We start from the raw sequence: 22832 nt of genomic DNA on the forward strand, positions 1-22832 counted from the left end.
ATAGAATTGAATGCTTGGTTAACAATGGAACTGTTTGACCACTGGACTTTTCAGATTTTGAACATACTTTCTATTTGATAAGGGTATTCAGAACTCAAATAGAAAATCATTTCAGAAGTAAGATAGATTATTGGTTCAATTAAAAATTTATGAGAGGAATTTATTTTAAATGTATATAAGAAAAGTAGGATTGAGTGGTAATTATTATTATTATTGTTAGGGTTAAGTGTAAAATATATTCTCATTATATTCAAGATGGGCATGAAATCCCTATTGTTTCAATTTGTGCAAATAAAGACATTGTCATCAATTTAACAATTAAAATGTCTAAAATACCCCCATAAAAGATATAAAAAATGTTCTCTTTCCTCTATTTCTCTCCATGTATCCCTCACTTTTCGGGAACAATTTTTCGGATCACTTTCATATTTGCTGACAACTATCACCACCAGAGAGAGAAAGTGGAGCAACCTGAACCGCGTGAAGCCTTGAGCAAACGAGATCCACTTCAAAAAAAAAAAAATAATAAAATAAAAAATAAAAAAAAACCTAGACCCATTTCAGTTCCAACTCCGAACTATTTATCAATCACCATTTCGGAAGTCAACCAACAGTGAGCTTCTAAGCTCTACATGAGCCCATGCCACTGGCGGATTGAGCCCACCCAATTTATATATATTTTTTTTACTCTATCTAATTTTAACCCTGCCAAATAAAAAAAATAATATTACTACTATTAATTTACTCAAAGAAATATTAGTCCACTCCATTGATAATTCTTGGTTTCACCCTAGCCTCTGCCCACCTAGCTGATCCAAACCACGGAGACAACCAACAACAACTCCAATCTTCAAGCTAGAAGCTTTGGCAACTACAAGCTCACACGCTTGCGTTGACACTCCAAGTTCCGGTGACACCCATATCCACATAAATGATCCAAATGGCGAAGAAAAACCAACGGCACCTAAGAAAACATCAGAGTCCCATTTCTGTGAGCTCTTAGCTTTGGTTATACCCGCCAGCACCATTTCAAAAAATTACAGTACTGCTCCGGTGAGAATATGGAATGTTCTTACCGGCGAGCTTGGAGGACGGAGAGCTCAAACTTGTGACAGGGTGTAACGGCTAGGTGAAGCTGCGGTGATGATGAGCTTGGTGATTATTTTCCGAATCAACCAGAAAACTCGAGATATTCCGGCAATGAATGGCGGCTAATCCGATGATGGCAAATCGGTGTTGCAATTCTGGCTAGTCCGATGATGGTCGAGTTCTGAACTCCAACTGCAAGCTTCACCGCCGATAGAGTTCTCCTTTTTTGAGTGAACATAGATGGTTTTGAAGAGAGAGAAATGTTAGAAAGAAAAAATAAAATAAAATTTATTATGAATCTAAAAGAAAATATAGAACATAAAATTATATCTTCAATATAGAGAGAAGAATGTAGAGAAGGGGGAGAGATCTTATTATTTTCTCTTAAATCCGAGTACATTAATATAACAATAAACAATCCGTATTTATAGCCAAACTTCGGTCAACATCCTTAATACACCATTAACCAAGTGCATTTACCTCTTATTTTATTGCACTGCATTTAACTCTTATTTATTGCACCATTAATTCAACACTATACAATTAGTGGACACCATATATATAACACTCCCCCTTGGGGTCCACTGCACAACGCTAAGAATATGCCTTGTTAAAACCTTGCTAAGAAAAACCCAGTGGGATAAAAACTTAGCGAAGGAAAAAAAAAGTACAATATTTTTGTGTATATGAAAATGGTATTGTATAGGTTAAAACTGCCTCATTAAAACCTTGTCAGAAAAACCCAGTGGGACAAAACCTGAGCGAAGGAAAAAGAGTACAGTATGCCAATATCTTTTCAATTTAAAGCTCTCCCTTATTGCTGCATTAGTTCAACACTAAAGATCCTTGAGTTGACACATTCTAATATTGTGTACCAACCTTTTGAACGTCGTAGTTGGTAGTGCTTTAGTGAACATGTCTGCTAAATTTTCATTTGAACGTATCTGCTGAATATCAATATCACCATTCTCTGACGTTCATATGCATAAAAGAATTTTGGTGAGATGTGTTTGGTCCTGTCACTTTTGATATAATTCTCTTTCATCTGTGCAATGCATGTAGCATTATCTTTATATAATACTATTGGGTTATTTTTTATTGATGAGAGACCACGTGTTGTTCGAATATGCTGGATCATAGATCTCAACCAAATGCATTTTCTACTTACCTCATGAATTGCGAGTATCTCTGAATTATTTGAAGAAATTGCAATCATTGTCTGTTTTATAGATCGCCGTGATATAGCAGTGCCACCACAGGTAAATACATATCCTGTTTGTGAATGAGTTTTGTGTGGATCAGAGAAATAGCCAGCATCTATATGTTCAATTAACTGGGGGTTTGATTCTTTTGAATAAAACAATCACATATCAATTGTACTACGAAGATATCGTAATATATGCTTGATTCCATTCCAATGTTTACGGGTTGGCGCAAAACCGTATCTTGCTAATAAATTGACTGAAAATGCTATGTCCGGCCATGTGCAATTTGCAAGATACATAAGAGCACCAATTGCACTGAGATGTAGCACTTCAGGACCAAGGAGTGCTTCATCATCCTCTCGAGGACGAAAATGATCTCTTTTGATGTCAAGTGATCGGACAACCATTGAGGAGCTCAATGGGTGCGCTTTGTCTATATAGAATCACTTCAAAATCTTTTCTGTCTATGTTGACTGGTGGACGAGGATTCCACTTGATAACTGTTCAATCTGTAGACCAAGACAAAATTTTGTTTTTTCGAGATCTTTCATCTCAAATTCTTTCTTTAAATAAGTGATTGTCTTTTCAATGTCATCCAATGTTCCCATAATATTCAGATCATCAACATATACTGCAATAATAGCAGAACCATATCTTGACTTGTTAATAAAAATTCATGGACAAATATGATTATTCACAAACCCTTCTTTTATCAAGTACTCACTAAGACGATTGTACCACATGCACCCAGATTGTTTCAATCCATATAAGGATCGTTGTAATTTGATCGAGTGCATTATATGTGGTTTTATTTCAGGCATTCGAAATCTTTTTGGGATTTTCATGTAAATTTCACTATCCAGTGATCCATTGGGCTGCAAGTTGGGTTGGCCCAACCCAGCCCAGTCCCAACCCAATCTTAACCCGAGTCGGGTTGGGTTGGGCCAACCCGAATTGTATTTAATATGGGTTATGATAATAACCCAGCCCGAATATTTTGGACGGGTTGGGTCGGATTGACGGGTCAAATTTTTTTTAAAATTTTTTTTTTTTAGAAATTTATATATATATATATATATATTTAGGGCAATTCACTTTACCTCCCCTATCCGTTTCTGATTCTCTGAACTCATCCTCCTCCTCTCTCTCTCTCTCTACAACAACTGCAAAGTAAGCAATCTACAAAATCTACAAGAATCAGAACTTCAAAACCCATATATTTCAGTTTCATCTATCTGTCTGCAACAATCAAAAGTCCAAACCCATATCGGCATATCATTTCAGATTGTTCAAAAAACCAAAACCCAGATCTTTCAGTTTCCATCGCTGGCTGTTCCAGATCGGGTTCGCCGTTCGCAAGCTTCAACGGCCGTCTCTCAACTCTCAACCATTTCAGATTGTTCAAAAAATCGACCCAGATCTTTCAGTCCATTATATCTCTGACGCACTGCTGGAATGTATGGGTAGAGAGAGAAAGGAATCGACCCAGATCTTTCAGTCCATTATATCTCTGACCCAGATTGTTCAAAAAATCGACCCAGATCTTTCAGTTCAACGGCCTCTCTCTCTGGAATGTATGGGTAGAGAGAGAAAGAAGAGAGAGAGAGAGAAAGGAGAGAGAAAAAAAAAAAATTGGCCCCTCGCTCTCTGGAATGTATGGGTAGAGAGAGAAAGAAGAGAGAGAGAGAGAAAAAAAAAAAAATATATATATATATATATATATATATATTTTTTTTTTTTTCGGGTTCGAGACCAACCCTAATTTGTCTGGGTTATGATAAAACCCAACCCGAACATGAACCCGATTTGTAAACTTAAAGTCCAAATTTCAAATTTTCAGGTTGGGCTTGGGTTGGACTGGGTTAACCCGCCCAAATTGCACCCCTAGTGATCCATATAAATATGCCATTACCACGTCCATTAGATGCCTATGCAATCTTTCTGTGATTGCTAAATGTATTATGAATTGAAATGTAGTTGCATCCATCACCGGAGAATATGTTTCATTATAATCAATACCAAGTCTCTGTGAGAAACCTTGATAGGCTTTATATCTTATAATTTCATTTTTCTCATTATATTTTCGTACAAATACCCATTTGTACTCAACAGGCTCTACACCCTCAGGTGTTTGGACTACAGGTCCAAATACTTCACGTTTAGCTAATTAATTTAACTCTGCCTGTTTTACTTCTTTCCATTTTGGCCAATCATTTCTTAGTCAACTTTCTTCGACATTTTCATTTTTAGGTTCCGGATCCTCATTGTTTATATGAAGAGTAATTGTATATGAGAATATGTTGTCCATGACAACTTCATTTCTGTTCCATCTCTTCTTATAATTTATTGAGATCTCATTGATTTTCAAGAACCTTTGCAATATTATCATAGTTAGCTAACTTGACCTCGTCAGGTCCTTGGGCATCGTCAGGTCCCTTTGCCACATCATGGGCATGTGTTTTATCAACGACAACTTATCATTGTTAGCTAATTGGGTCTCTTCAAGAGTACCTTTTTAATCATTCATCATGCTCTTTGACATTTGCCTCATTGTATCACTTTTAGCTAACTGGGTCTCTATAAGAGCACCCATTTCATCATACTCCTTTGCATATACCACATTAAGTGTCTCTGCCTCATCAAGGGCTACTTTAGCATTGTTAGCTAACTGGCCTCATCAGGAACGCCTATTTTATTATGCACTCTTTCTAGTACTTTTCACTTTCGTAGAATAGAATCTTTTGCACCGACTAGTATGTCACGCATACTTTTGATGCATTGCAATACTGACAATATGTCCCATCACAACTTTAATTCTTTCTAACATTTTATTAACTGGCACACATGATGATATTTCTCTATGTCAGTGAGCATTTGCAACATTTTTTAAAATGATCCTTTGAACCTCTTGTTCATATTTCTTTGTACAATGATCAAATATATAATTTCAAAGAATTACAAGTAATATCATTTGGCATTTCTGATCTTATCCTTTCTCCCCCTCAAGGTGAGAAAATAATCTTATTTAAATGATAATCAACAAATCGTGCAATAAAGGCAACTTATGTCTGGGGATCTATATATTTCATAAGCAACTAATAGAAGAAATTACTGTGAATATAAAATAAATAAACATGCTTTTGATGATATAATAATATGCATAAGAAAATAAAGTTTTTCTAATATATATTTCTCAATGGAAGTGAGACAGATATATTTTATATTACCTTTATTTTGTTACGGAAAATATTTTCAATAACGAAGAATTGATGGTCTTACTGTCCACACGACATATATCTTTACCTTGAGTTAATCTAATTTTGTGTAGGTCCTTACCTGCAAACTTCATTTTAAATTTGACATAAAAATAAAACATGCTTCATAAAATAGATGATAAAAAGAAGTATAAATAAGCAGTATGAATATTAGTAATCAAAATATTAGTTACCTCATAAAAGCTGAAATATCCACAAGCATCATATAAAATTCATTTTTATCTTTATTCCATTTTCTTAGATTATGACTTGGTAAAGATCAATTAAATACTTTAAAGCATATGATAAGAATCAAATAAATACTTTAGACGCAGATTGTGCAACCTTTTCCTTTTCGATGTTACACTGATAATAAGTAATTTCACGTTGATCAAAATTGCTTCGATACACTGATCAATTTCACATTGATAACAAGCAACACGTGTTAGAGAGGTTGAGGCAAATTATCCCCCTTTCATATTAGTGTGGTCCTACCTTTAGGGATACAATATGAAATTATAGTGATAACCTCCATGACATTGGTAGTTAATTCTACCATGATTATACCCTCGACCATGGACATCGTGAAATGAGCAGATTTCGCTTTAGAAATCGTTTTTGATCTTGTTGTACTAGTAATATTTAAATAAAAGCTCATTATTTTACTCTATCACAATGATATCAGTTTTACATAAATCCATGAATTCAACGTGATCAGTGGAGTATCTCTTTGTCAATATATGACTTTCAGTAATATTTACTCCACATCAAGTATTTCATAAATCTACGCCCTTGGCGTGATAAGTGGATGATATATTTGAGTAATTATTTCTCCACATTATCTCAATATAGCTGATTATCAACAAGGCCGAATTATATTCGCCAATAATTTCATAATCCTGTAACCATAGTTGTATCCATTCATACTGAGCTTTTTAGAAAGATCACAATACTCTGTGATTTTTACCATAAGATAAGTGGGTCTTATACCATGAGATATTCAATTTTCAAGTTATGATTTCTTAATTTATTTATAATCTCAATATCATAAAATGTATATCATCATAAATAATTATGCCCACAATATTATTAAGCCTTTGTCATGTAACAAAACATTTTCTAAATTTGAATGAATCATAAAAAACATTCAATAAATTATTAAACAAAATGTGGTAAAACCTTACCTGAATTAATGAAATAGTAATGATAGTAAAACCGGTCATAGAGCAAAAAGACAGTAAAAACCAACCTTATTGATTATGTACACAAATAATATATATATATATATATATATATATATATGCTTAATTGATTACTATATTATATAAGTAATCTGTTAATAATAAAAACGTTATAATTGATCAAACAATATATGAATCATTAGGGATAACTAAAATATTATCCATTAAAGATCAATATATAAACGAATTGTCTGAGTAAACACCACTTGCAATATACGCATATTGATCTATATATATATATAATAAGGTGGGTCTTTATATTAGCCACTTAGATTACTTTATATATCATATTTGAAACGTATACTTATATAATTCATGCCCAGTAATAATAACTCTACTTATACATGCTTCATAAAATTATATGGACAATGCACTAAACATAGTAATAGGGAGTGAATCCCATATATATCTATAACAACTATAACATAAAGTTGGATTTAATTTATTTTCGTGGGAGAGAAAAATGGGATTTAAATTCAAAGGTTTAATTTGTCCATTCTGGGAGAGAGGACTACAATGGTTTGGGTCATTAATGGCACATTATTTTTGTTACCATCACCAATCAGACAAGGCTACTAAATTCATGAACAACCCAGTTGCACTTTCAACTCTTTTAGACCAATCACTCCATTTATCTGTCTTTCTCTCAACTATACATATACATCCCTTCATAACAATATAATAATATATACATATATCTGTGTGTGCGAGAATAAGAATTGATTCAATATCAACAAATCCTTCAAATTATGAAAATTTGGTGAATCCAATATGTAAAGATAAAAGCACAATTATTGATATATTTTATCTTAATATATACTATCAATTGTTGTTATTAATGAGAAACAATTAATACCAGATGGAGTAATGGTAGTCCATATTGAAGAAGTTTCATGATCAACCATGGCACTAAATACTTTTGACTTCCGATCTCTGTTGACCTCTCTCATCTCTACTCTATTGGATATTCTTTGAGGTAAGGAAGAAAATAAAATTTTCTCTATTGTGTTTAGAGAAGCAAACAAACCCAATAATTTATCAAAATTATTTAGGAACAAAAAAATTTATCAAAATTAATAGCACAAGTGAGATATATGAGTTAAGATAAAGAGAGGGAGCGAGAGCTTCTCGTTCAAGTCTCAGTTGGTTAGAGACTCGTACTGATAACGTGTTGTGAATCTAAAAGAAAATATACAACATAAAATTATATCTTCAATATAGAGAGAAGAATGTAGAGAAGGGAGAGAGATCTTATTATTTTCTCTTAAATCCGAGTACATCAATATAACAATGAACAATCCGTATTTATAGCCAAACTTCAGTCAACATCCTTAATACACCATTAACCAAGTGCATTTACCTCTTATTTTATTGCACTGCATTTAACTCTTATTTATTGCACCATTAATTCAACACTATACAATTAGTGGACACCATATATATAACAAAATTCTTGTTTAAGGATATTTTGATCAAAATTGATGATCAGGGATAATTTGTTCAAAAGATAAATAATAGAGAATTTTTTGCACATATTAAGGGTATTTTTTACACTTAACTCTTATTGTTATTATTAATATTAATTTTACCATTCAACACAAAAAATTAAAAACCATCATCTTCCTGTCTACAGTTTGGATGTTACACTTTAAGAACATGACAAAGAGTTTTTTATTTTATTTATTTATTGGGTGGAAATTCAAGCAATTTGTTTAGAATAGTGGATATTTACAATGTACATAGGCTCATGAGCAAAAGGGACCAACATGCCATACCAGCAAAACTATGAGTAGCCCAAGAGATTGGCTCTTATAAAACTAATCTAGGTAAATACAAAGGAAAGCCCAAACAAGGTGGTACACTTAAAAAGGCCCAAATAAATGATATTAACAATCTAAATGGCCCACACTTGGCTAATACCATTTCCCGTGGGGACAGTCATCAAATTAATCTTTGGGCCAAAACCTAAATAAGGCAAACTAAATGATATTAACAATCCAGTGAAGCAGTAAATAAGAAAACCTGTAAATGAAGGTTAGAATTAAATTCCATGTCTTTAACACAAATTTCGTTCTACTGTGTACTGAATTTTTTTTTTGTGCAGATCATTTTGATGACGTAGTTTGCACAAAAAAATAAGTACTCAAGAGTGGTTATTTCATGTACAAAATTGGTATATGAAAATAATAAGGGTAGATTCGGCACATTTTCTTATGTCCACGTCACCATTTTGGTGAAATTCATTTTTCTCGAACTTTGACTCTATACAATAATAAATAAAAATCTAAAATAGTATATATATATATATACACATACACACACACACACACACACACAGGCGCACGTAATAATTCATTTTTTTATAACCTCACAAACTTGAGTGAGAAGCATGGAAAAGAAAAGAAAAGAAAAGAAAATGAGGTCTCTTGCTCTAGTTTTGCTCTCTCTTTTCTCCATGTTAGCTTCCTCTTTTTCTTTTTTTTTTCTTTTTTTTTTTTGGAAAAGTAAAGCAACTGAATATATTTATGAATAAAATAATTACCAAAGTAGGCCTTTGGCCAGAAACCAACCCCAATGGAGGGGAAAACAAAGCCCAACAAAAGCAAGCCAATCAAGAGAACTGATAAGCCTAACCTAGCCCAGCCCAAACAAGTACAACAACAAGCATTAACGGATCAGACCATTAATGGTGGTTCTAATGAAACAATTCCGGTGAAGCAATGATGACGAGTTGCATCTGCAACTCAAGGAGGAAGATTAGGTGGACGAGGTGGCGGACGGCAACAAGATGGAGACAGGTTCCACTCACAGAGGATTTTCCGAGAGCTTGAACAATCATGTAGGAATCCTAACTTTAGAATCGATTTTATGGTGTAACAGATTTTGTTTGAGACCACTCTGGTGGAAGAATTTTTCCTGTTGAAGGTCTTTCGTTTCTCTCTTCCCATGTGTGGTAGATCAAAGCTAAGAGACATACCTTCCGAAGAAAATTCAGAGCTTAATTCCTCTTCTACTGTGAGGAGAGCCATCTAATTAGGTTTTCCCAATTCACATTTGGTGTAATTAGATTACATCTATCACGAATGAATCGCCAGATAGGGGAAACAAAAGGACACTTGAAGAAAAGATGATCATGAGATTCTTGGCTGCTGTTGCAAAGAACACACAAGTTGTGATGAAGTGCCATAGCTTTAGAGTCCAGGTAATCTTGATTGCACAGCTAACCACATATTGAATTTCATGCGAGGAATTATAGGAGCCTTCATACCAACTTAAACCAATGGACCGCTGGGGATTGGCCTGCAAGAAATAAGGTGGTTTCCTTCAAGTTGTACTCACCCGAATTGGAAGCTACCCAGGAGAGTTTGTCATTTCTAGTGGAGCATGGTGGAGGCAATGAAAGTAGCTCAGGGATTGCAGTTGATAGACATTCAGGAAAGGACCAAGTAGAATTGACAATGAAGGTATTGACTTTGATGTTGACATTAAATTCAGCCTCTGTGAGTATGGATAGTGGAAATCTTGTGCATAGTGGACCATCAATGCTCCAGTTATCCCACCAAAAGAATGTGTCATTGCCATTACCAACTCTATGCTTGATCAGCTGCCTTGCATAGTGCCTTTGCTGCAGTATCTTACTTTAATTCCAAGAATATGATTGTGGGATATTGGTGGACCAAATATTGCCGAATTTAATTAAGTGTGTGTTGCACCAAGATATCTAAAGCATGTCCCTGTCTTCAGTTTTCAAATCCCAAATGTGGTGAAGAATGCCAGCTTTGTTAGCCAATTCAAGGTTAGGGATGCCCAGACCACCACTTTCCTTTAGTGTGCAAACTTTGTCCTAAGAAACCTTAGCTCCAGATGACTTCATTTCAGGCCCTAACCATAAAAAGGATCTAAGTATCTTGTTCAATTCATTGATAACTGCCTTTGGGAGAAGGAAAATGATGGACCAGTAAATTTGGGATGATACAAGGACAGATTTGATGAGTTCCAACCTCCCAGCATAAGAAAGGCTTCTAGAGGTCCAGTGGGATATTCTACTTGTCAACTTATCAATGAGTAAGCTGCAATGGACAGACTTTAGGTTTGTAGATATCAAAGGGACCCCAAGATACTTCACTGGAAGAGCCCCAACCCTAATACCAAGTAGCTCAGAAATTGTAGCTTCTGTGTGACAATCCACTCCAGAGCAAAAGAGATTGCTTTTTGAAAGATTGATTTGCAAACCTGACATGGTGCAAAAATGGTCAAGGGTACACTTCAAAACTAAAACAGAAGAGACATCTCCATGGCAAAGCAGCAACAAATCATCAGCATAAGAAAGATGAGTGATCTTAAGGGCATCACATCTCCAATGATATTTAAAGGTACGGACCCTTGCCACATACTCTTTGATTATGGATGATAAAACATCAATTGCAATGATAAATAGGAAGGGTGAGATGGGGCTTCCTTGTCTCAACCCTCTCTTCCGTTTGAAGTAACCTTGAAATTCCCCATTGAGGGCAATTGTCAATGAAGGAGAAGAGATACATGCCTGAATTAGGTTAATAATTTTTTCTGGAAAATTGAACAACTTGAGGCTATTAAGGATGAAATCCCATTTAAAAAAGTCAAAAGCTTTCTTCAAATCAATTTTGATGGCACACCTTGCAGGTTTTGAATCCTTGTGGTAACCCCTTAGTAACTCATGAGCTAGAAGGATAGGGTCAGTTATTTTCCTCCTTTTGATGAATGCTGCCTGTGATTGGTGTATGAAATGAGGTAGGGTAGATTGTAGCTTGAGGGCCAGAAGCTTTGCTATGCATTTGTAAACAGTATTGCAGCAAGAGATTGGTCTATAGTCATGCAATGAGGTGGGGTTTTGACACTTGGGAACTAGGGATATATAGGTGTTGTTGACTTCAGAAAAAAGCTTGCCATTCTGGAAAAATTCAAGGATGGCTTTAGTAACTGATCTTCCCATAATACCCCAAGTTTTTTGGAAGAAATTAGAGTTGTAACCATCGGACCAAGAGCCTTATTCTTACTAAGGCTAAACATACATGTTTGAATATCTAGTGGAGAAGGAATTTTAAGTAGGTAGCTCTGTAAGTGATCAGGGATGAGGTTAGTGATGAATGGAAGAAGGTCAGTGAGAAGCTGAGTTGTTGGAGGTGAATTTCCAAGAATGCTTTGAAAATGTGAAACCACTTCTTGTTTGATGAGGTCCACATCATGTAAAACTTGACCAGAATCTATAAAGAGTGAGATAATTTTCCTACAGTTATTCCTTGATGCCACTGATTTATAGAAGAAAGATAAGTTACAATCACCAAGTTTGAGCCAGGTCATTTTAGACTTTTGTTTGAGCATATCTTCTTAGATTCTCCTTAGCCTTAGATACTCATGAATGAGTGATTTTCTAACTGTCTAAGGTGGATATCAGATGGAGAGTGGTCAAGATCCAGTTGACAAGCTTCTAGCTCTACTGATACAACTTTAAGCTTTAAGTCCACTACAGTAAACTCTTTTTTGCAATTGGCTCTAAAAGAATGCTTAAAGAGTTTGAGTTTCTGAACTACTTGGAACATTGAAGTTCCTCTAATGAAGGTACACCAAACATCATGAACAGTTGGCAAGAACTTAGGATAAGAAATCCATGCATTGAAGAATCTAAAGGGGATACACCTTTTGGGAGAATTGAGATCAATGTTGACAAGGATGGGGCTGTGATTCGAGATGCCAGGAGGTAAGAAGGAGCATTCTGAGAGTGGGAAAGATGAAGTCCAGCTTAGATTAACAAGAGCTCTGTCCAGTTTCTTTGCAAATCAAGCATTCCCTATACTCTTATTACACCAAGAAAAGATGATACCACTGAATTTGAGATCTTCAAGTTCATTTTGATGTAGACATTCTTTGAAATCAGAAATAGCTAGACACAATCTCATGGAACCACCAAAGGTCTCAGCAGCATTGTGTATAACATTAAAATCTCCCATGAGTAACCATGGAGAGAGAAAGAATAGACCTGCCTGCATTGAGAGATCATCCCATAGAGCTTGCCTTTCAAGTGCGTTGTTAGCAGCATATATAAAGGAAGAGAAAAAGTTGATATTTAAGCCTATGATAGAAATCTTGCAATAAATGGCCTGCTTACTAGAAGACAAAACTGACAATCCAATGGTAGATGAATTCCATAGGATCCAAATTCTACCCAAATCTGAGTGAGAATAATTATGAGTGATAGACCATGAGGGGCCCAAAAACCTGTGGACTGGTTCCACATTATGTAAGGACACCTTTGTTTCAACCAAAGAGACTAGATCAAGCTTATTTCAGAGATTAGTCTCTTAATCTCTGATTGCTTAGAGGGTTGATTTAACCCTCTATTGTTCTATGTGAGAAAAGAAATCATTTAAAAGGAGGATTGAAAGAACCTCCAGGATGTGCTTGGCCTGCTGGAGAGCCAATGAACATCAAATCCTTGCTGCAGAGAGGCATCTTCCCTACCTTCTTCTCCAAAATACTGAAAGATCTCCTATTATTATGCACTCTTGTGTGATTGTTAGAGGTGTCAGAATCACTTAATGAGGATTGAACCAGGCTGGGGTAAGCTGTATGCTTGATGTTTTTGCCATGATATGCTCTTTGTTTCTTGTACTTGGGAGGGAAGGTGATAGGGCAGGACCTGGTGATTGGTTGGTTAGGTGGAAGATGGAGTGGACTTGTAATGGAGAAATTGAGTTTTTTAATGCAAAGTGGAGAGTGGATAGGTGTATGCGAATTTGTGGGAGAGGTGTTATGGTCAATGAGAGGAGAGGATGAGGGAAATGATGGAGAAGGATTAGGAGTGGAAGAGGATGGGGAGTTGGCTCAAGGGCAAGATATAGGTTCTCTTATCGGCAAGAACCTGTTTAATCATATATTGAAGCACCACAAGGATGGCGTCTGCCAAGGATTTTTACACTTACGAGGCTTTCATAGCTGCTGCCAAGTCCTTTAGAGCGTTCGGAACAATGGGAGACACCACTACACGTAAAAGAGAGCTTGCAGCCTTCTTGGACCAAACTTCACATGAAATGTGATACCCCTCGGATCCGAGACACGGGTTGATCAGGCCCAGGCCCAAACCCGAGGGAATATCAAACAATTAAAGTATTTTAAAACGAACACAGATGACAAAAAGAACAATAAAGATAGAATAAAACTGAAAGAAACATTAATTATAAAATCCTCCATGTATAACTGAAAATTGAAACTCCAATCCTCCAAAACTTCAAAGTTACAACTTGGGAATCCACTGATGGACCCCTAACTAAAAGTTCAACTGAGAATGAAACTGAAAATAGATAATACTAGAAACATCGAGAGAAGTCCTACGAAATCAGATGAAAGTGAGACTGTCCTCGACAAGCACGATCAAGCTCTAAGGCTAGAACCGTCCTATACCTGAAAAGAATAATAAAGGAGTGGGTCAGACCCACGAGCAAGTTCTAATCTAACTGCAATCCATACAGTGACCCGATACGCAGATACACCGTAGACACCTCACAATATCTATCTAGTCCATACGTATAAATATATCCACACTAAGGGACATTCACTAGTCTATAATAGGGGTCTCAACCTGAATAGAAGGCAACATGCGAATACGCACCCAAAGGTGGGCATGAGTACCTAGACCTAACAGGGTACACTTCAACCTATTATAACCAGTTACGCATCCACTGCATATACGCACCCTAACCAACAAGTCTGAGACTCAAGCTCAACTCGTGGTACCATAAACATATATATAAAATCCGTCCAAATCCAGAGTAAGCAGTTTAACAATTTATTAAACTGACCTACAATAAACCAACTAGTTAGTCACTCAACTTATTCAGTGGATATGACTTAACTACCATCCGTTAATCCAGGAAGTCATCCAACTTGGTTACAGCTGATCTGACTTAGTCACAATTAGGATTCGATATCTTACAATCCATTCCATTAATCCATTAGGTTAGGTCTTAGTGTTTTGAAGTTAAACCATCCCTAGTATGCCACCGTCCCATACCGGTGCATATAATCCTCCATATCAATGCCAATTACAATATAGAAATCATAATTTAGTAAATTACATTCCAAAACATTATCCAAATAATTGCAGGAAGATATTTGATGTTCTAGCAATTAAAAATCCAAACGATAATCCATATCATTGCAGAAAGTATTTACTATTTCAACAATTAGCCTCCAAAGTATGCATAGGTCAACTTCAATACGTCAATGACCCTATAATGTATTTAGAACAATTTATAAACATATTAGATCCCACTGGAATGCTCAAAAATAAGCTTGAGCAATTAAGTCTTCTTCCATCCCTTAATCGTGTACAATGTGCATAAATTTTATACAGTTTGTTCCGTTAATTTAGAGGTAAACTTTAATCAATTAAAAGACCTCTTAATACCCAAAGTTAACTTCTTAATCACTATGGCAAGTCCCAATATTTTTTTTTAAACAGTTCCCACACACAACAGCTTCAAACAGTGCATTAAACACCTTCTGGAAGCAAACTGAACGAGAACAGGTTATGAACAAAAGGGGAGCCGGCTCCAATTTTTATTGGAGCCTGCTCTACTTGGGTAGAGCCGGCTCTACACTTCCTAGAGCCGGCTCTACACTAGGGGGGAGCCGGCTCCCTCCTCCATGGAGCCGGCTCTCTTCCTCTCTGAGAGCCGTCTGTCCGTCTGTGACTTCTGCGACCTTCTTCTTCAACGCCGGCCGCTTCCCATCCATTTTATTTAGTTTTAGACTGTTCCTAAGGGTCCTAACTATGTCCAATATAATCCCCATGGAGTGCTTATAATAGTTGAAATCAAAAACAAAAACTACAAATTCCACAGATAAATCACGCTTAGGAAAACAACTACTGTAATGAACTTAAAAAACCATCACCGAATTCATTCAAGGCAAAGATAAGGTTAAATTGACATATAAAAACATGCTTAATTCAATTATTGATCCATTAGAACCCTAGAGCATGTCTAGGTGCACAGAACACAGGCCAACGGGAAGGAGGAAGAAAAGAACTTGCCTGAAGTTTTGGACTCAAAACTTGTCGTCGTCTTCCCAACGTCTGGTAACCACTGCAACACTGTCTAGCCTCCTAATACCTCCTTGGTCCTCTCTGTACACTTCCTCTTAAGCCTCACTCTGTTTTCCCCACAACTGCTCTCTGTTTCCCTCTCTGTATCTTTGGTACGTGAATAGGGTTTTTTTTTCCCAACCCTTGATACAGAGTAACCATATATATATAGGTGTAAAAACATAAACCCTAATCTGTGTTTAATCCGAGACAGAGCCCTAATTCTAAACCTAGTCGGCCCATGAAACTACCTTTGCTACGGCTTACCTAAATGTGAAATTTCCAACCCCAAAGTTAATTGTAACTTAACACCGCATTAAATAAAAACAATTAAATAATTAAATCCGCTTAACTAATTAATTCCAATTAAAAACCCAATTAAATAATTAAAACACTTAATTCAATTTAAAACACATGACACATAGGTAAACAACAATTAAACCAAATAATCACATAAAACAATTTAATTCAAATTTCAAATAACCAATTAAATAAAAATGCGATAAAAATAATAAAATAAATTAAAAGGCAATACAATAAATATGTTGAAAATGCCGAGACTATCCTTTTTAAAATTAGGGGTATTACATGAAACTACAGGCAACCTTTTTTTGCTCTTGTTAGGAAACGTGCTAGTTTTAAAAACTTTTTGAGGGATTTTGATTCATAGATCTTGATTCATCACATAGAGACAAGTTTTATGCAAAAATAAAAATATGATGTATCATTCAATTAATGGATTAAATACTTACATCAAAGGTCTGAGTAAACCTTTAAAACTTTCCTCTAAAGTGAATGTTCTCACTTATTGTAGATCCCTTAGCAAGATGCCTTCTCCTTGGATCTCCATCTTCTTGGTAATTATTTTGCCTTTAGAAATCACTCATAAGCCTCTATGAATGACCTTGGAAAACTAGACTTGTGGGAGCCTCTATTAGATGAGAACATAAACCTTAATTTTCTAGAGAGAGGATATATATTTCTTTTTTTTTATACTAAAAATCACCCACCAAAATATACATAGACCATGTATATTTATAGTCAACATAAAAATAAAGAAAAGGAAACAACAAATCCTTCTCAATCTCTAATTCATATGTCTTAAATCTAATATGATTCCAATATCAAGTTGGGCTATGAGTGAGAATCCATTGGGCCTATTATTTTATTGGTTACAATGAATTAATAATTGGCCCGGTCCATGGACCCAATTCAATTAATTCATAAATTAATTTCTACTCCACTAAAAAAAATTAATTGAACTCCAATTAAATAATAAATAACCTTTAAGTCAATATTGCACTTTGACCCCTCTATGCTTAATTAGTTATCGGATAAATAAAGCCATCAATCCGACTACTTAATTAATATATTTATTTTGGTACCATTGATTATTTCTGGTTCGATCACAATAAAACATTTGTTTGACAAAAATAATAATTTAAATAAATAAATATATAATAAATCATTTTGTCTAAAAACATACGAATGCCTTCGAATTTATTTTGTAATCAACCATAATCAATACAAAATAAATACAAGTAGCAATGATGTAAATATTGAAAATATAACCCTCTAACTATTAATTACATAACTACCCAAAGTGTCGGTCTAAGGATCCCAAAGAATCCGCCGAACAAATCAAAGTAATTATTAATTAATAAAAGAGTCTATACTTTTCTCATGCTTAAGAGTCAAATGCTATGACTGTGATAGGGAGCAATTGCATATGACGGCTCTCGCAATATATCTCAACTTAACGCGGATCCAGTTCAAGTCTTAATTAATTATGAGTCCATCCATAATTACCGACTATATCATGCATTGATTGCCATCACATACATATATATAAATATTTCTTGTAATTACAGGAACACTATCAATTTCACAGTGAATCGAAACATAATTCATTGAATTCACCAATTGTATAAAACATAAATATTTCAGAAACGTCAGGAACATATGTCACTTTAATCGAAACAGGAATTTGCTATGCCAGGGCATATAAATCCCAACAGCTCTATCTATCTATCTATATAGATATATATATATATATATATATATATATATATATATATATATTATAATAGCATTTACATTAATCTTTTCTATAATTGAAAACTCTCGTACTCTTAGCAATAAGTGTCATAAATATGAGTTATACTAGCTAACCACAATGTAAAGATTGAAAAATGCATCATATGACTTGCTTATTGTATAGTTCAAGTGGTATCTTTTGGACCTTCTCTATGAAATTAAGAATTCAGTCCCAATACTGGTATAATAAGTGTTAGTGTGGTGCTAGAGTAGGCTTCAGTCCCAATCAGTTGTTTTTCTTCTTTTTTTCAATGCAAATATTATAATTTCAAAAAAATTAGAGTAGGCTTCAGCTTTAACAATTGTCAGAGTTTACGACTCGCGACCCCTTATCCATTGAGGCACCCGTGCAGGATTTGTCGATGTGAATTTGCTTAACAGATGTGGTCAAGGCTTGTTGATATTCTAAAGGGGAGGCATGGGATGAGACCATTTCAATGGATTAATTAATTAGTTGATCAAATGGTTTTGCTTAAACGTTAATCAACAAAAATCTGATTTTGCACGACGGTTTATCCAAAAATGATATTCAACTTGCTAGATTTTGTTATTTGGGTACTGGAGCTCTTGTTGGGGTTTCATGTTTAGCTTGTGGTGGTGTAGTAGTTTTGCCTAGTGTTAATGGTATTTTGTTTCTTTCTATTCCTTTTAAAATTGTTGGATTATGAAAAATTGTTTTTTTTGCTTGTATCTGTTTGCTAGAGGCTTGGCTTGTTTTGTTTGTTGTGTTTATCAATCAAAAAATTAAATAAATTAAGAGTTGAAGTCATTGTAGGATTAATATTATAACGAATTTGTTTCTGCCGAGCTTTTGTCTCATGTTGTGTAAGTCTGAAAAGTGTGGACCTCGCTTGTTGGATATGTTGAATTACGTATGTACGTGTATGTGTATATATATTTCTATATAAAGTAATGCTCGCTGCTTAGGTAACATAAAGTAATATATCATATATCTGTATATATGTTTATATATATAGTAATGATCTCTTTCTTACGAGTAAGATAAATTGTCCCATTAAAAAGTAAGAACTGTCAAAGGCATATCCTTACAATGTGTTTTTTTTTTCTTCTGTTTCCACATTCCGTCTAACTTAAATTTTGCGTTTTAGTACTTCTGCTCTCAATTTATGTGACTTAGGTTAAATCATCTAACAGTTGAAAACATAAATTTACGAAAGAATATAAGTTAAGAATGACTTAAATATCATTTTCCTTTTCATATATATACAGGTGGGTGGGCAAGTGCACCAGATGGTCCTTATGCATGGGGATACTGTTTCCTCCAGGAACTAGGCAATCCATCATATTATTGTGTTCCAAATCAACAATGGCCATGCGCTGCTGGTAAAAAATATTATGGCTGTGGTCCTATCCAAATTTCATAGTAATTACTCTCTTTTTTTCTCACTTATTTTCTATTCATTATTTATTTAATGGGCACAAAATATGTTGATTCAAAATTTCAAGTAAAATGTTTTAATGGTTATAATATTGATTCTAATCATGACCACTTTATCAGCAACTACAACTATGGACCAGCAGAAAAAGCCATAGGGTGTAATTTGTTAAACAATCCGGAGTTAGTTGCAACCAACCCGACCATATCTTTCAAAACCGCACTTTGGTTCTGGATGACACCACAGTCGCCAAAACTGTCGTGCCACGATGTCGTCATTGAAAAATGGAAGCCCACTGCTGCAGACAATGCCGCGGGTAGGGTACCAGGCTATGGAGTCTTCACCAACATCATCAATGGTGGAATTGAATGCGGAAACCTCAGGCACCTTCTCCAGAGATATGAGCTATTATCAGGGCAGTTAGTAAACTTCCACAAATCTGGGGTCTTTTTTAGCACTAACACGCGACCATCTCGTCGAAGGAAGATTCTCAGACTCCTTCATATGCAGGAGCAAGGATGGAATAATAAATACCTGGGTCTTCCCGCAATGCTTGAAGGTTTTAAACTGGTCTCTTTTAAATTCCTTGAGGATAAACTAAGCTCCAAAATCAAAGTCCTAAAAGGTCTATTTCTTTGCAAAGCAGGTTGAGAGGTCCTTCTTAAATCAGTCTTTGCTGCTTTTCCATCCTACTCCATGTCATGTTACAAAATCCCATTCAAGACTTGTGACATCCTTCAACAGAAAATGTTGAGATTTTGGTGGTCCGGCTTTGAAGACCTCACTCACTCTCACTGGATCAAATGAGACTCCCTCTGTCAACAGAAAAAAGATGGTGGTCTTGGTTTTAAGGATGTCCGCTCCTTTAATATGGCTCTCCTCTCTAAACTTGCTTGGCGATTATTCAAAGGAGATAACTCCCTTCTCTTCCAGTCCCTTAAAGCTAAATATTTCCACAACTGCTCTTTTCTGGACTCTCTTTACAAAACCACAGTGTCTTGGTTTTGGCGTGGCATCCATGCGTTCATCCCTATCATTCTCAAAGGCTCTAAATGGTCAATTTCTGATGGTTCCATTATAAAATGTTGGGAGGATCCGTGGCTCCCCGACCCAAATAACCACTATATTTCTACCCCAGCCCCCCACATTGCTCCATCTTCACTGTTGCTGATCTTACTCTCCCCCATCCCACCCGTTGGAATCTTCCCCTGATTAAAAACACTTTCAATAGCAGAGGCTACAATCTCATTCTCCAAATTCCTCTCCAAGAAACGGGTGGAGTTGACTCCCTTACACTACAACAAAAGGTAGTTTTTGGGACGCCACTCTTTTCCGACGCCCAAAATTTAGTCAGAAAAACCCCCTTTTAGTGGCTCTAAAATTTTGGAATCGGAAATAAGGGGGTCAATTCTGACGCCCACTAGTAGGGGTCGGAAATACACCATTCCCTCCATTTTTTATTCACCTGCCCGCCTTATTTTTTGGGTCCCCGAGTTTTTTTGGGGGCAAAATGGTAAAATTGGTTTTTTCCGACGCTGAGGGGGGTTGGAAAAGTCTAAACGACACCGTATATTCCCCAGATCTATTATTACTTTTAATTTTTTTTCAGATAATTTGTTAGACTCGATCTGTGCCTTTGGGTCGCCGATAACCACACCATGCATTTTCCCCAAAATTCTTTAACTCCATTTCAGCTCGAATCGCAATTTGTTCATCGTCAATCGTTTGCCTTCTGATCATCAAGCATTTCATCAACGATCGTTTGCACTCTTCGTCCTCGAGTTTGTACTATCGTTTGAGATTTGAAGAACAGAATAAGAGTTTGTGAATTTTTTTGCTTCAATTTTGGTCTTCAAGGCTTTTAGATGTGATGGTTAATCTGTATGGTTTCCAGATCTTATCTCCCGTCAATTTTCTTAAACGCGAGTTGCGAGAATGTTTCCTAAGTGTATGCCCTAACCCGTCGAGGTAACGAAGAGTTCCACAAATCTCACTCACTCACTCTTCTCTGGTACGATCTCTATTGAACTTCTTCACTTGCCGTAATTTTACTCTACCTTTTTTTTTTCTTGCATTTTCATTTTTTTTAGGTTCTATATACCTATATGTGTGCGTGTCTATGACTATGTGTGTAGGCAGGAAGTTTAGAAATGAAAGTTTAATATATATATATATATATATATATATAGACACACACACACATATAGATATATATTTGTATAAATTTGAATGCTTAGGCAAACCTGAGAAAACGATGATTAGCTTATATAAAATTCAAATATATTATTGAAGAATCGCCAACATCAAATTGAAATTTGAACCAACTGATTGTAGTTTTAATGATGTGAATCTGCACATCAAATTGAGTTTGTGAATTTTTTCTAAATGGTTGCTTGATAATACCTTTGAAGCACAGAGTATGGAATGTACAAACAATACACCACAAATAATTTGATAATCAACATGGTTGGTTTGCAAAATAATTTTTGGAGTTTTGATTTGATTATGTTCTTTATTTCATTGTCTTTTACAAATCGTTTGATTTTTTTTTTTTTCTTTTGACTGTGGCTTTCTTTCAGCTAGCTTGCTGTTCATTGAACTGATATTGCTGCCTGCTACCTTGGAAGGTAAAACACATACTTTGTTTTGTATTTCGCTTGTCCATATTATAGAGAATAGAAATGAATTTGCTGCTGCTACATTTTAATTATATTTTGCTGTTGTTGGACTGTTTAACATCTTTCTTTTTAAAATTGTATTCTCTTTGTTCTTGTATGCCCTGTTTTTGTTAGCAGGGTTGTGAACTGTAGTAGCTAGTATTATTAGGAATAAAATAGAGCACTTTCAATAGTCACATGAAACATAGTTACATTTGTGTTTATGGCAATGGGTACAATCTCAACAGCAAGAGATAAACACTATGCAATTGGTTCCTTCTGGACAAACCACAAAAGCACCTTCACGAAGCAGGGTCTATGAACTTTTTATGCTTATAAATACCAATTCCATGCTACTTTAGGGTTTATCTACTCTTTTTTCACTGAAATTAAGATTATTCACTTTAGCACATTTCTGTTTTATCCAGTATATATACACACACACACACACACAGTTTGCCAGTTTTAAATCTTACCAAGCAAACACATTTTGAGGCAATTTGTCTGTTGTTTTATGTCTTGATTAATTAATATATTGTTCTATGTGTATTTAGATGGATAAGAGTTGGATGCAAATTCCAACTAGGTTCATCCACTGTATTTGCAAGGAATAGAAGATTTCATTCAGTTTGCGAGTGGTCATGTGGATGGTTTAAATAGAGCGCACTGTCCATGTCGTAGTTGTAAAAACAAGCTAGTAAGGCAACTAAAAGAAGTGGAGGATCATTTATACAAGTATGGAATGTATAAACAATACACGACTTGGATATA

At 35.3% G+C, this 22832-nt stretch overlaps 1 pseudogene; it reads left to right on the plus strand.

Annotated features, from left to right (window-relative positions):
• The first annotated feature begins 9205 nt into the window (after window positions 1–9205).
• Window positions 9206–20943, plus strand: LOC132266518 (endochitinase-like; annotated as a pseudogene).
• Window positions 20944–22832: the final 1889 nt, after the last annotated feature.

This window comes from Cornus florida, unplaced genomic scaffold, assembly GCF_030987335.1.
Source record: "Cornus florida cultivar Cherokee Brave unplaced genomic scaffold, ASM3098733v1 CherokeeBrave_3.0.0_Hap2_Chr07, whole genome shotgun sequence".
Lineage (NCBI taxonomy): Eukaryota > Viridiplantae > Streptophyta > Magnoliopsida > Cornales > Cornaceae > Cornus > Cornus florida.